We start from the raw sequence: 12,950 nt of genomic DNA on the forward strand, positions 1-12,950 counted from the left end.
ATGCTACACAATTAGACTAAGTCTAAGATACAACCTACTGCATTGGGAATACTTTTATCTACCAGCCTACATATACAAACTAACATTCAATCACCATACATTGATATCCACTAGGCGTGCAAGCTACCTTCAGTATCCAAACAAAACTGCAAACTATTATACATTACATGAGGTTTAATATAATAGTCTATGTATGAAATAAACATCTTCAGCTCTTCTCTTTTATATTCATGCTCAACTTTCAAGTTACATTGACACTATTAATCGTGTACCTGGTATAACAAAGCAAAAGAAGAAGGAGAATGGTCAGTTGAGTCGTATGCAGCAAATACAGCAGCAACAGATAAACAACAACAACACAGCAACAAACAACCAGCCACAATGATGAAGTTCACAAGTGGTCGAGCAACAAACAAGCAGTCCCAGAAACAGAATGATGAAACAAACAGAAAGCCAGAGTACTCAATGTAACAGCACCAGCAGTTCGACAAACACAAACAGCTCGGCAAATAACCCACAAACAATTATCAAAGACAGCTTGGCCAACTGGAACTCCTAAGCAGTTTTCAGACAGTGTTTGGTTACAATATTCTGAAAATTTCTTTATGTTTCTTTTTTCTTCTGAAGACTAAAAGTCCAGCCCCTTTTTATGTTCTGAAACAACGTATTTATAATCCAACAAACCAGTGTAGTCAAGCTGCCGGGATCCTGTAAATTGCAATCTGCCCATACCCCTTAGCTTCCCATGCCTAAGCATCTTCTTGATGCAGAACATTTTGTTCCCCACGCCTGGCCTATTGCTCTATTCAAGAGTCATGGGTTTAGTTAAGTATTAAACTCCCATACTCTTATGTTTTGTCCCCACTAATACTAGATTAATAGTATTTCTGATTAAACAATTGATAGACCATTAATCCTGAATATTTAATCAGTCTTTGCCCCAACCAAAACTATCCCACAGACCCTTGATCATTGTTGTCTTGCCTCACCCTTTCCTTCTATTGTATCTGCCAGTTACTAGTTCGAATCCCCCTCCCACAGCTAACAAACCAACCTATAATCAGTCCAACACAAGCCTTTAACAAAATCAGCCAGTAACTGGCTGTGAAACTAACCTAAATCACTCAGTTAGGTCGTTTGTTATTTAATACTGTGAAACTAACGTCAAACATGTGTCGAGTCGACTTTGCGAGTTATAACGTATACTAATTAGTCGCTAATTAACTAAACTTAAAACAGAAACAAACTGAGTGTTTCAGGCCTTTTCGGACAACAATGGAACTTTACAATACTTAATTATTTGACGACGTTACTCAAATCGACTATACAAACTAATATACGTAACAATTAATCGATAAACATCACATACTAAACAAAATACCCATTTATTTCCAAACTCAGGGCTTTTAACATAGAGTTTATGAAACTTAACTAGTCGTCAACATCAATCGAGGCGACTAAACATTTTATAGCACTTCAATTAACATTTGAGAAAAGAAATCGACCGAACAAAAGGGTCTTTGAAGATGGACAGAACATAATCAAAACAAATCTAAAACAAATCCACAAACACATGCATAAACCTAAACAAGAGAAAAGAAAAGACGATTACATCGGACACTTACCTCAAACGAAACAGGTTTGGTTTTTTAGGGTTCTTGAACTCAGATTTGGGATTCGAAGAGTTATGCTTATATTTGACCGGAACCAAAGCTGATTAGGGTATGAGGGATGTTAGGGGAGTGACTAGGGTGAATATGGGGTGGTTTGGTGTAGATCTAGGTTTGGTCTCGGATCTTCGAATGAAGATTCGAGACGTTCGGGGAAGATTCGAGGTAAGCTGAGTGTGGATTTGGAGAGGGGAGGTCATGGTGGTTCAGGGGTGTAACTATGGTAGCCACCGGCATCCTGGCCGCCGGATTTATGCTGAAAGGGCACCAGGGCGGCTGCTAGGGTTTCGGAGGTTTGGGGTCCCTTCTGAGAGAGACGAAGGAACGGGGGTGGGTGTTTGGATAGGGGGTGGGGTAAAAGGGTTAGGTTTATATATGCATTGAGGGTTTAGATCCTGGCCGTTGGATCAAGTGAGATCTATGGCCAGGATCTATTCACTTAGGAAGGACGACGTCGTTTAGGCGTGTGGTGGGTTGGACCGGGTAAGGAAATGGGTCGGACCAGATTAACGGGTCTAGGGGATGTGATCTTGGCCGTTGATTCGTTTGAGATCAACGACCCAGCTTAGACGGGACAGAACGACGCCGTTTGGACCGTGTCCGGGCAGCCTGTGTTTGGGCTGCTTCTGGGCCTTAAAATTTTGAAACAAATAGGCCCAATCCGATTTTTTCTAAATAATTTGCACTCTTTTCCTTTGTTTTCTAATTTTTAAAAATACAACTAGATTAAAATGAGTTTAAAGACACACATTAATCAACACTCAACACAATTATCACACACATATTAAAAATTCTTAAAAATGGTTAAATCACAGCCTAAAATAAAAGACGCATATTTTGTGAATTTTCTTTTAATGACTGAATTATGGCTTAATTAACATGACATACATATTTTGCATTTTGCTTGATAAGATAAAAAATGAAAAATGGACAGAAACACAAATGACTACCAGCACATATCACGTAAAATCAAAAATTGTATAGCGAGGTGTCAATGATTGTATTTTGGAGTGATTGTCCGTGGAGAAAAAAATCACGTGCTTACAGCTGCCCCTCTTTGCTCGAAGACACGAAGGATTTTCGCGCAAAGACAAAGCGGGTGATTTTTGCTCGTCCGATACTCCGTGTGAAGCATTTTTTTGAAAAAGATTTGACCGAACCTTTGCTTCCGAGGTTTCTTACATATCCTGGGCTGAACAGGAATCAGGTCAATGTAGTTCGGGAAGCTTCGGTAGCTGGGACTACTGTGTGACTGTAACATTTACTGTTGTTGTGTGCTGTTGCGTGCTGTTGCATGCTGTTATCGCTTACCGATCTCCCTGTTACATTGTGCCAAGAGAAAAAACAAGAAGCTAGGCTAGACTATGGATCACAAGATCTCATCTATCTTCAACTTGTTCTTGCCCTGCTTTCTTGTCGGCTTGCGTTTTCCTCCGATGCTTTTATTTTGTGAACTTGGGGATGACACTGGTCCTCTGCCTTTCTGAATGCCGGTTTTCATCATTTTGCTTGGTCCGCTGGGGACACGGCTTTCTTCATTAAGCTTTTCAGTGGTTCCTCTGGTGGTACGACTCTCTTCATCAGATTTGCCATGCTGGGCATGATTTAATGTTCACAAGCTACTTCTTTCAAAATGCGTCCTTACGCGTCCTTTTGACTCGTGCACCTGAGTTTGCAACCTTCTGCTTCCCGGTGCTGGGGATTTTTATTGTTTCCTGTTGGATATTCCTGCTGTAATCTTCGGCCTTCCGGTGGGGTTACTGCTCTCAGAATCAGAAATATTTAAACTAAAACATGAAAAGTATTCCTCTCGTTATACAGGTGGGCGCCTATTTAAGCTAAGACATGAAAAATTATTCCTCTCGTTATACAGGTGGGCGCCTATTTAAACTAAGACATGAAAATATTCCTCTCGTTATACAGGTGGGCGCCTATTTAAACTAAGACTGAAAATTATTCCTCTCGTTATACAGGTGGGCGCCTATTTAAACTAAGACTTGAAAATATTCCTCTCGTTATACAGGTGGGTGCCTATTTAAACTAAGACTGAAAATTATTCCTCTCGTTATACAGGTGGGTGCCTATTTAAACTAAGACATGAAAATATTCCTCTCGTTATACAGGTGGGCGCCTATTTAAACTAAGACATGAAAATATTCCTCTCGTTATACAGGTGGGCGCCTATTTAAGCTAAGACATGAAAAATTATTCCTCTCATTATACAGGTGGGCGCCTATTTAAACTAAGACATGAAAATATTCCTCTCGTTATACAAGTGGGCGCCTATTTAAACTAAGACTGAAAATTATTCCTCTCGTTATACAGGTGGGCGCCTATTTAAACTAAGACATGAAAATATTCCTCTCGTTATACAGGTGGGCGCCTATTTAAACTAAGACTGAAAATTATTCCTCTCGTTATACAGGTGGGCGCCTATTTAAACTAAGACATGAAAATATTCCTCTCGTTATACAGGTGGGCGCCTATTTAAACTAAGACTGAAAATTATTCCTCTCGTTATACAGGTGGGCGCCTATTTAAACTAAGACTGAAAATTATTCCTCTCGTTATACAGGTGGGCGCCTATTTAAACTAAGACTGAAAATTATTCCTCTCGTTATACAGGTGGGCGCCTATTTAAACTAAGACTGAAAATTATTCCTCTCGTTATACAGGTGGGCGCCTATTTAAACTAAGACTGAAAATTATTCCTCTCGTTATACAGGTGGGCGCCTATTTAAACTAAGACTGAAAATTATTCCTCTCGTTATACAGGTGGGCGCCTATTTAAACTAAGACTGAAAATTATTCCTCTCGTTATACAGGTGGGCGCCTATTTAAACTAAGACTGAAAATTATTCCTCTCGTTATACAGGTGGGCGCCTATTTAAACTAAGACTGAAAATTATTCCTCGCGTTATACAGGTGGGCGCCTATTTAAACTAAGACTGAAAACTATTCCTCTCGTTATACAGGTGGGCGCCTATTTAAACTAAGACTGAAAATATTCCTCTCGTTATACAGGTGGGCGCCTATTTAAACTAAGACTAAAAATTATTCCTCTCGTTATACAGGTGGGCGCCTATTTAAACTAAGACTTTAAAATATTCCTCTCGTTATACAGGTGGGTGCCTATTTAAACTAAGACTGAAAATTATTCCTCTCGTTATACAGGTGGGCGCCTATTTAAACTAAGACTGAAAACTATTCCTCTCGTTATACAGGTGGGCGCCTATTTAAACTAAGACTGAAAATATTCCTCTTATTATACAGGTGGGCGCCTATTTAAACTAAGACTGAAAATTATTCCTCTCGTTATACAGGTGGGCGCCTATTTAAACTAAGACTTGAAAATATTCCTCTCGTTATACAGGTGAGTGCCTATTTAAACTAAGACTGAAAATATTCCTCTCGTTATACAGGTGGGCGCCTATTTAAACTAAGACTGAAAATAATTCCTCTCGTTATACAGGTGGGCGCCTATTTAAACTAAGACTGAAAATTATTCCTCTCGTTATACAGGTGGGCGCCTATTTAAACTAAGACTGAAAATATTCCTCTCGTTATACAGGTGGGCGCCTATTTAAACTAAGACTGAAAATTATTCCTCTCGTTATACAGGTGGGCGCCTATTTAAACTAAGACATGAAAATATTCCTCTCGTTATACAGGTGGGCGCCTATTTAAACTAAGACTGAAAATTATTCCTCTCGTTATACAGGTGGGCACCTATTTAAACTAAGACTGAAAATATTCATCTCGTTATACAGGTGGGCGCCTATTTAAACTAATACTGAAAACTATTCCTCTCGTTATACAGGTGGGCGCCTATTTAAACTAAGACTGAAAATATTCCTCTCGTTATACAGGTGGGCGCCTATTTAAACTAAGACTGAAAATTATTCCTCTCGTTATACAGGTGGGCGCCTATTTAAACTAAGACTTTAAAATATTCCTCTCGTTATACAGGTGGGTGCCTATTTAAACTAAGACTGAAAATTATTCCTCTCGTTATACAGGTGGGCGCCTATTTAAACTAAGACATGAAAATATTCCTCTCGTTATACAGGTGGGCGCCTATTTAAACTAAGACATGAAAATATTGCTCTCGTTATACAGGTGGGCGCCTATTTAAACTAAGACTGAAAATTATTCCTCTCGTTATACAGGTGGGCACCTATTTAAACTAAGACTGAAAATTATTCCTCTCGTTATACAGGTGGGCGCCTATTTAAACTAAGACTGAAAATTATTCCTCTCGTTATACAGGTGGGCGCCTATTTAAACTAAGACTGAAAATTATTCCTCTCGTTATACAGGTGGGCGCCTATTTAAACTAAGACTGAAAATTATTCCTCTCGTTATACAGGTGGGCGCCTATTTAAACTAAGACTGAAAATTATTCCTCTCGTTATATAGGTGGGCGCCTATTTAAACTAAGACTGAAAATTATTCCTCTCGTTATACAGGTGGGCGCCTATTTAAACTAAGACTGAAAATTATTCCTCTCGTTATACAGGTGGGCGCCTATTTAAACTAAGACTGAAAACTATTCCTCTCGTTATATAGGTGGGCGCCTATTTAAACTAAGACTGAAAATATTCCTCTCGTTATATAGGTGGGAGCCTATTTAAACTAAGACTGAAAATTATTTCTCTCGTTATACAGGTAGGCGCCTATTTAAACTAATACTGAAAACTATTCCTCTCGTTATACAGGTGGGCGCCTATTTAAACTAAGACTGAAAATATTCCTCTCGTTATACAGGTGGGCGCCTATTTAAACTAAGACATGTTTGATTTCTGATAATGGCAGAAAATTTTTTGCCCCTGTTTTGGTGACCTTTCTTGTATCGCGTCCCTCTGCCTTCATCGACCTTTAATTTCCTGCAGCAGACAAAAGGATTTAGTTAGTTTTAGTCATGATAGGGCAACGGTGATCTTTCCGCTGGGGGATGATTTTTCCCTTCTCTTTTCCTTGCTCTGTGCACCAACAACTGGTTGGTGGACGACGTTGCTTGCTAGGGTGGTTTTCCATTTATCCCCCATTCTGCTTCCTCTTTTCAAGACATGCTGTGGGAGTCTGCCTTTAATCCTGAAACTACTCCCTTCAGGAGTTTACTTCCCCCCGGAACTGCAAGGCATAGAATTGCATTGCCTGGGATATCCTGTACTGGATTGATTTCCCTTTCTTGTGGCGTCTGACCACTTCGGATTTGGGTCCGGGATTTATCAACATTCTGCTGGGAAACCTTCTCGGAACTTGGTCCACAAGTTCTTCACCCGTCATTTTCCGCTCTCTTTACGTTACCCTTTTTTCTACACAATTCGTCCTTTGGTTTTGCAGCCGATGCCTTTTGTCTTATTGCCTCGGCTCTTGGCCTACCCTTTTCATATTCTGCTTTTGTGCCCCTTCGGCCTCCGGTAGTAAACTTTGAAAAATCTCTTTCAAAACGAATTCTTAGAAAGAAAAATGAAAGAGATAGAAAAAGGAGGAAAATTTTTCTGAACCAATACTTGGTGGGAAAAGAAAAAGAGAAAAACTTATCTGGGCGACATGACTGGTCCTTGTGATCATGACGTGCACCATAGATTCCCAACCCAGTCTATTTGTATCAATCAACTTGCCTGATGACCTTACTTGCTGGGGATAAATGGGCGTCCATTTCTTTGTGAAAGCGGATCCTTTTGTTGATCTGTCTTGTCGCCTCATAGTGCCCTTCGAGGGGTTTTCACTAATGAGACTCTCTCTTTTCTCTCAGCTCCCGTCGCCTTATGGTGCCTGTGAAGGTTTTCACCGATAAGACTCTCTCGTTTTATATCTCTCATCTTTCGTCGCCTTGCGGTGCCTGCGAAGGTTTTCACCGCCAAGACTCTCTCATTTTATTTCCTCAACGGAGAATTGGAGTGTCGTCGATATGACCCTCTGTTTGGAGATTCCTTTGGACTATCAATTCATTTCCAGTTTTATGAACTTCTTCTTTGCCGGGGACCAGTGTATTATTCTCGGCTTTATTTGCCTGACTTGGCACCTCTTGGATATTGATCGGGAGGTCTTTTGGACGTCTATGTCGGTTTTGGTGTGGGGCTAAAAGAAAGGCTTGTCAAAAAATGAAATAACTTTGATGGGTGATCCGCTACAACTTTTGGAATCAAACCTTTGTTGGAATTTTAAAACATAGCCTCTGCCCCAGTTTTCTTGCTTGGGGGATTTTATTTTTACTCTATGTTGAGCTATGTGTGTTACGCACACTATGCCTATTATGCATACTTATGTACACAGTGCACACTATGTACACTATGTACACTATGACCGAGCCGTGAGGCGCCTACGTATCCTCTTTGAGGAATCAGGTCAAACGTAGTTCCCACGGTTTGTGATTTTTATCTTCTTCTTTTTTTCTTTTTCTTTTTTTTTCTTTTTTTTTCATTTTCTCTTAAAAATTCCTTTTCTTCTTCTTTCTCTTTTCATATCTTTTCCGTTAGTGATTCCAAAAGAGGGGTATGAAAGAATAACTTAAGGCTCAAAAGGGGGAAACAAGGGTAAAAAGTGTTTGGATAGAGAAAGAATTGTCTCCGTCATTTCATTATCCAATAAGTACCAAGTACAAACAAACGAACCAATAATTGCCATAATCAAAGAAATTACGCATAATATCTCTTGACTGCATCCGAATTGATAGCCATGTCAACACATCTTCCCTCGATATCTGTCAAACACAAAGCTCCATTGGACAATACTCTGGTCACTATATAAGGCCCTTGCCAATTTGGGGCGAATTTGCCTTTTGCCTCGACCTGATGTGGGAGGATCTTCTTCAATACCTGTTGTCCTACTTCAAACTTCCTGGGGCGTACCTTCTTATTATATGTTCTCGCCATTCTCTTCTGATACAGCTGACCATGGCACACTGCTGTCAATCTTTTCTCGTCTATCAAGCTCAACTGTTCCAATCGAGCTTTGACCCATTCATCATCATCAATCTTGGCTTCAGCGACGATCTAGAGGGATGGAATTTCGACCTCCGCCGGTATTACGGCTTCAGTTCCGTACACCAACAAGTAAGGAGTTGCACTTATGGAAGTCCGAATGGTAGTGCGATAACCCAACAAAGCAAAGGGTAATCTCTCATGCCATTGTCTGGACCCTTCCACCATCTTTCGCAGTATCTTCTTGATGTTATTATTGGCTGCTTCGACCGCTCCATTCGCCTTGGGACGATATGGGGTGGAATTGCGGTGTGTAATCTTGAATTGTTGGCATACCTCTCTCATCAGGCTCCTGTTAAGATTTTCCCCGTTATCCGTGATGATTACTTTTGGGATCCCAAATCTGCAGATGATATGGGAGTGCACAAAATCCACCACTGCCTTTTTAGTTAATGACTTGAAGGTTTTAGCCTCAACCCATTTGGTGAAGTAGTCAATGGTTACTAGAATGAACCTATGACCGTTTGATGCTGCCGGCTCGATAGGTCCAATGACATCCATGCCCCATGCCACAAACGGCCAGGGTGCTGACATCGCATGTAGCTCTATTGGCGGAGCGTGAATCAGATCTCCATGTATCTGACACTGATGGCATTTCCTCACGAAAGTGATACAGTCATGTTCTATGGTGAGCCAATAATACCCTGCCCTAAGGATCTTCCTTGCCAATACATATCCGCTCATATGTGGCCCGCAAACTCCAGCATGTACCTCTGCCATAACCGTCGTGGCTTGACCGGCGTCTATACATCTCAACAATCCCAAATCCGGGGTTCTTTTGTACAAAACTCCTCCGCTGAGGAAGAAACCATTCGACAAACGACGAAGGGCTCTTTTTTGGTCTCCAGTGGCCTGTTCCGGATATATCCCCATTATGAGGTATTCCTTGATATCATGAAACCAGGGTTCGCCATCTGCTTCCCCTTCTACGGCGTTGCAATAAGCGTGCTGATCACGAACCTGGATGTGCAGAGGGTCAACATACATTTTGTCAGGGTGGTGCAACATTGATGCTAAGGTGGCCAATGCATCCGCAACCTCGTTATGAACTCTCGGGATATGTTTGAATTTCACCGATCAAAATCGCTTGCTCAGATCGTGCAAGCATTGTCGATATGGTATGAGTTTCAGATCCCGCGTTTCCCATTCGCCCTGAATCTGATGTACCAAGAGGTCCGAGTCTCCTAAGACCAAAACGTCTTGGACATCTATGTCCGCAGCCAACCGCAGACCCAAAATGCAAGCTTCGTACTCGGCCATATTGTTGGTGCAATAGAAGCGTAGTTGAGCTGTAACAGGATAATGGCGTCCTGTTTCAGAAATGAGTACTGCTCCTATTCCAACCCCTTTCGCGTTTGCAGCTCCATCGAAGAAAAACTTCCAACCCGGTTCCTCGGGTAACTCCAGCTCATTTGTATTCATTACCTCTTCGTCGGGAAAATACGTTCTTAAAGGCTCGTATTTTTCATCAACGGGATTCTCTGCCAAATGGTTGGCCAACGCCTAGGCTTTTATGGCTGTCCTCGTCACATAGACGATATCAAACTATGTGAGCAGAATTTGCCATTTTGCCAACCTCCCTGTGGGCATAGGTTTCTGAAAGATATACTTCAATGGGTCCAAACGGGATATGAGATAAGTAGTATACGAGGACAGGTAGTGCTTCAGCTTCTGAGCTACCCAAGTTAAGGCGCAGCATGTTTTCTCGAGTTGAGTGTACTTGACCTCGTATACTGTGAATTTCTTGCTGAGATAGTAGATGGCCTGATCCTTCCTTCCTGTGTCATCATGTTGCCCCAGTACACAACCAAACGAATTTTCCAGGACCGTCAGATAAAGAATTAAGGGTTTCCCTGGCTTAGGCGGAACCAGCACGGGTGGATTAGACAGATACCCTTTGATTTGGTCGAAAGCCTCTTGACACTCTACCGTCCACCTTACCGCAGCATCCTTTTCAACAACCGAAATATGGGATCACAAGTCGCCGTGAGTTGAGCAATGAACCTGCTGATGTAATTGAGTCTACCCAACAGACTCATTACCTCTGTTTTGTTCTTTAGCGGTGGCAAATCTCTGATGGATTCGATCTTAGATGGGTCCAGCTCAATACCCCGTCGACTGACGATGAATCCTAATAGCTTTCCTGATGGAACTCCGAATGCGCATTTGGCTGGGTTAAGCTTGATATCATACCTTCGGAGTCTTTGGAAGAATCTTCTTAGGTCTGCTACATGGTCCTCCTGACGCCAAGACTTTATGATCACATCATCGACGTACACCTCAATTTCTTTGTGTATCATGTCATGAAACACAGCCGTCATTGCTCGCATGTACGTTGCCCCGGCATTCTTCAGTCCGAACGGCATTACTCGATAGCAGTAAGTTCCCCATGGCGTGATAAATGCTGTCTTTTCCGCATCTTCTTCGTCCATTAGGATCTGATGATAACCCACATAGCAATCCACAAAGGATCCGATCTCGCGCCCAGCGCAATTATCGATCAAGATATGGATGTTAGGCAATGGAAAATTGTCCTTGGGACTTGCTTTGTTGAGGTTGCGGTAGTCGACGCACACCCTGATTTTCCCGTCCTTCTTTGGAACTGGTACCACATTGGCCAACCACTCGGGATATCGAGTGACCCGAATGACCTTCGCCTTGCAACTGCTTAATCACCTCTTCTTTGATCTTTACACTCATTTCTGTCTTAAATTTCCTTAGCTTTTGCTTGACCGGAGGGTATGCCGGGTCAGTGGGCAATTTGTGAACCACTAAATTGGTGCTTAATCCCGGCATATCATCATATGACCATGCAAAAACATCTTTGAATTCCACGAGGGTTTTGATCAATTCTTCCCTGACATTCGGCTCAATATGGATGCTGATTTTGGTTTCTCGGACATTATCAGCGTCTCCTAGATTCACAGCCTCAGTGTCATTTAGGTTAGGTTTGGGTTTTTCTTCAAATTGGCACAGTTCTCGGTTTATCTCTTCGAAGGCTTCACCTTCGTCACATTCAGATTCATCGTCACAAACGACCTCTTGCATCATTGAGTCGGATTCAGATTGATTTATTAGACTAGGTCGAAGATCCGCTGTGCATGCCATGTCATTAGAACCAGTAAAAAGAGAACTGTTCAGAAAGAAAAAGAACAAAACAAAATTAAAATGGGACAAAAGAAGAGAACTTTATTAAACTTGCGGGATAAAAGGGTTCACACTTTTACAAAACAAAAGTAAAATTTGGATTACACCCTGGAATAATCCGAACAAAACAAAACAAACAAAACATAAATCAAAGCCTACTACCAAGACTCCCCTCGGACAGGAAGAGGAGTAACTGTCCAATTGTTGGTTTTGGCCTCAGGCCCTACAAACTGTATCTCTGCTCTGCTGGAACCTTCTCCAGCCTCTACCATACTGACATCAGCGAATAGCCTCTCAAAACTCTGATTCAAGTCCCCATCCATACCAATCAATGGTCCTAGAATCTTTGGGACCGGTGGCCCTTTGGCGCTTGCTCTGACAAAAGATCTTGAAAGATGTGGCACGGGTTTGGGAAGATACCAGACTTTCTTCTTCATATTCCGCGCTTGCTTTACATCTGCTGCGGTTGGTTTGAACCCCAATCCGAAAGTTTCAAGATTTTTAGGCAGGGAGACAGTTTGGACAATCCCCTGAAGCTCGACTCCCAGGCCCTTTCCCGTCACGAATCCATTACCCAGCATTTCCGAGACCATCATGATTGTCGCGGCAGATACCCTAGGGTGCAGGATGATTTCTCCTTCAGAAATTTTGTTTGCCGACACTGTATCGAAAATCTGGTAGACCCAAGGACCTTTGTCATCATCGGTCTCTATGAAAGGTACAATGGCGCCACCCATGGTGCATGTCGTGTCCTCGACGTGTAGCACGACCTCTTGTCTTTCCCACTCGAACTTCACCATCTGATGTAGGGTGGAGGGCACTGCTTTGGCTGCATGAATCCATGGTCGTCCTAACAGAAGGTTATAAGATACTGTGGCATCTAACACCTGGAACTCCATGGTGAACAGGACTGGACCGATGGTCAATTCAAGTACAACATCCCCTACAGTGGCTGTTCCATTTCCGTCAAATCCTCGAACACAGATGCTAATCTTGCGGATTTTCCCGTGGTCGATCTTTAACTGGTTCAGAGTGGATAATGGGCAGATATTGGCACTTGAACCGTTATCCACCAATACCCGAGTAACTACCGAGTTTTCACATTTGACAGTTAGGTAGAGAGCTTTATTATGCTCTGTACCTT

This window comes from Nicotiana sylvestris, chromosome 10 (genome assembly GCF_000393655.2).
Source record: "Nicotiana sylvestris chromosome 10, ASM39365v2, whole genome shotgun sequence".
NCBI classification, from domain to species: Eukaryota; Viridiplantae; Streptophyta; class Magnoliopsida; order Solanales; family Solanaceae; genus Nicotiana; species Nicotiana sylvestris.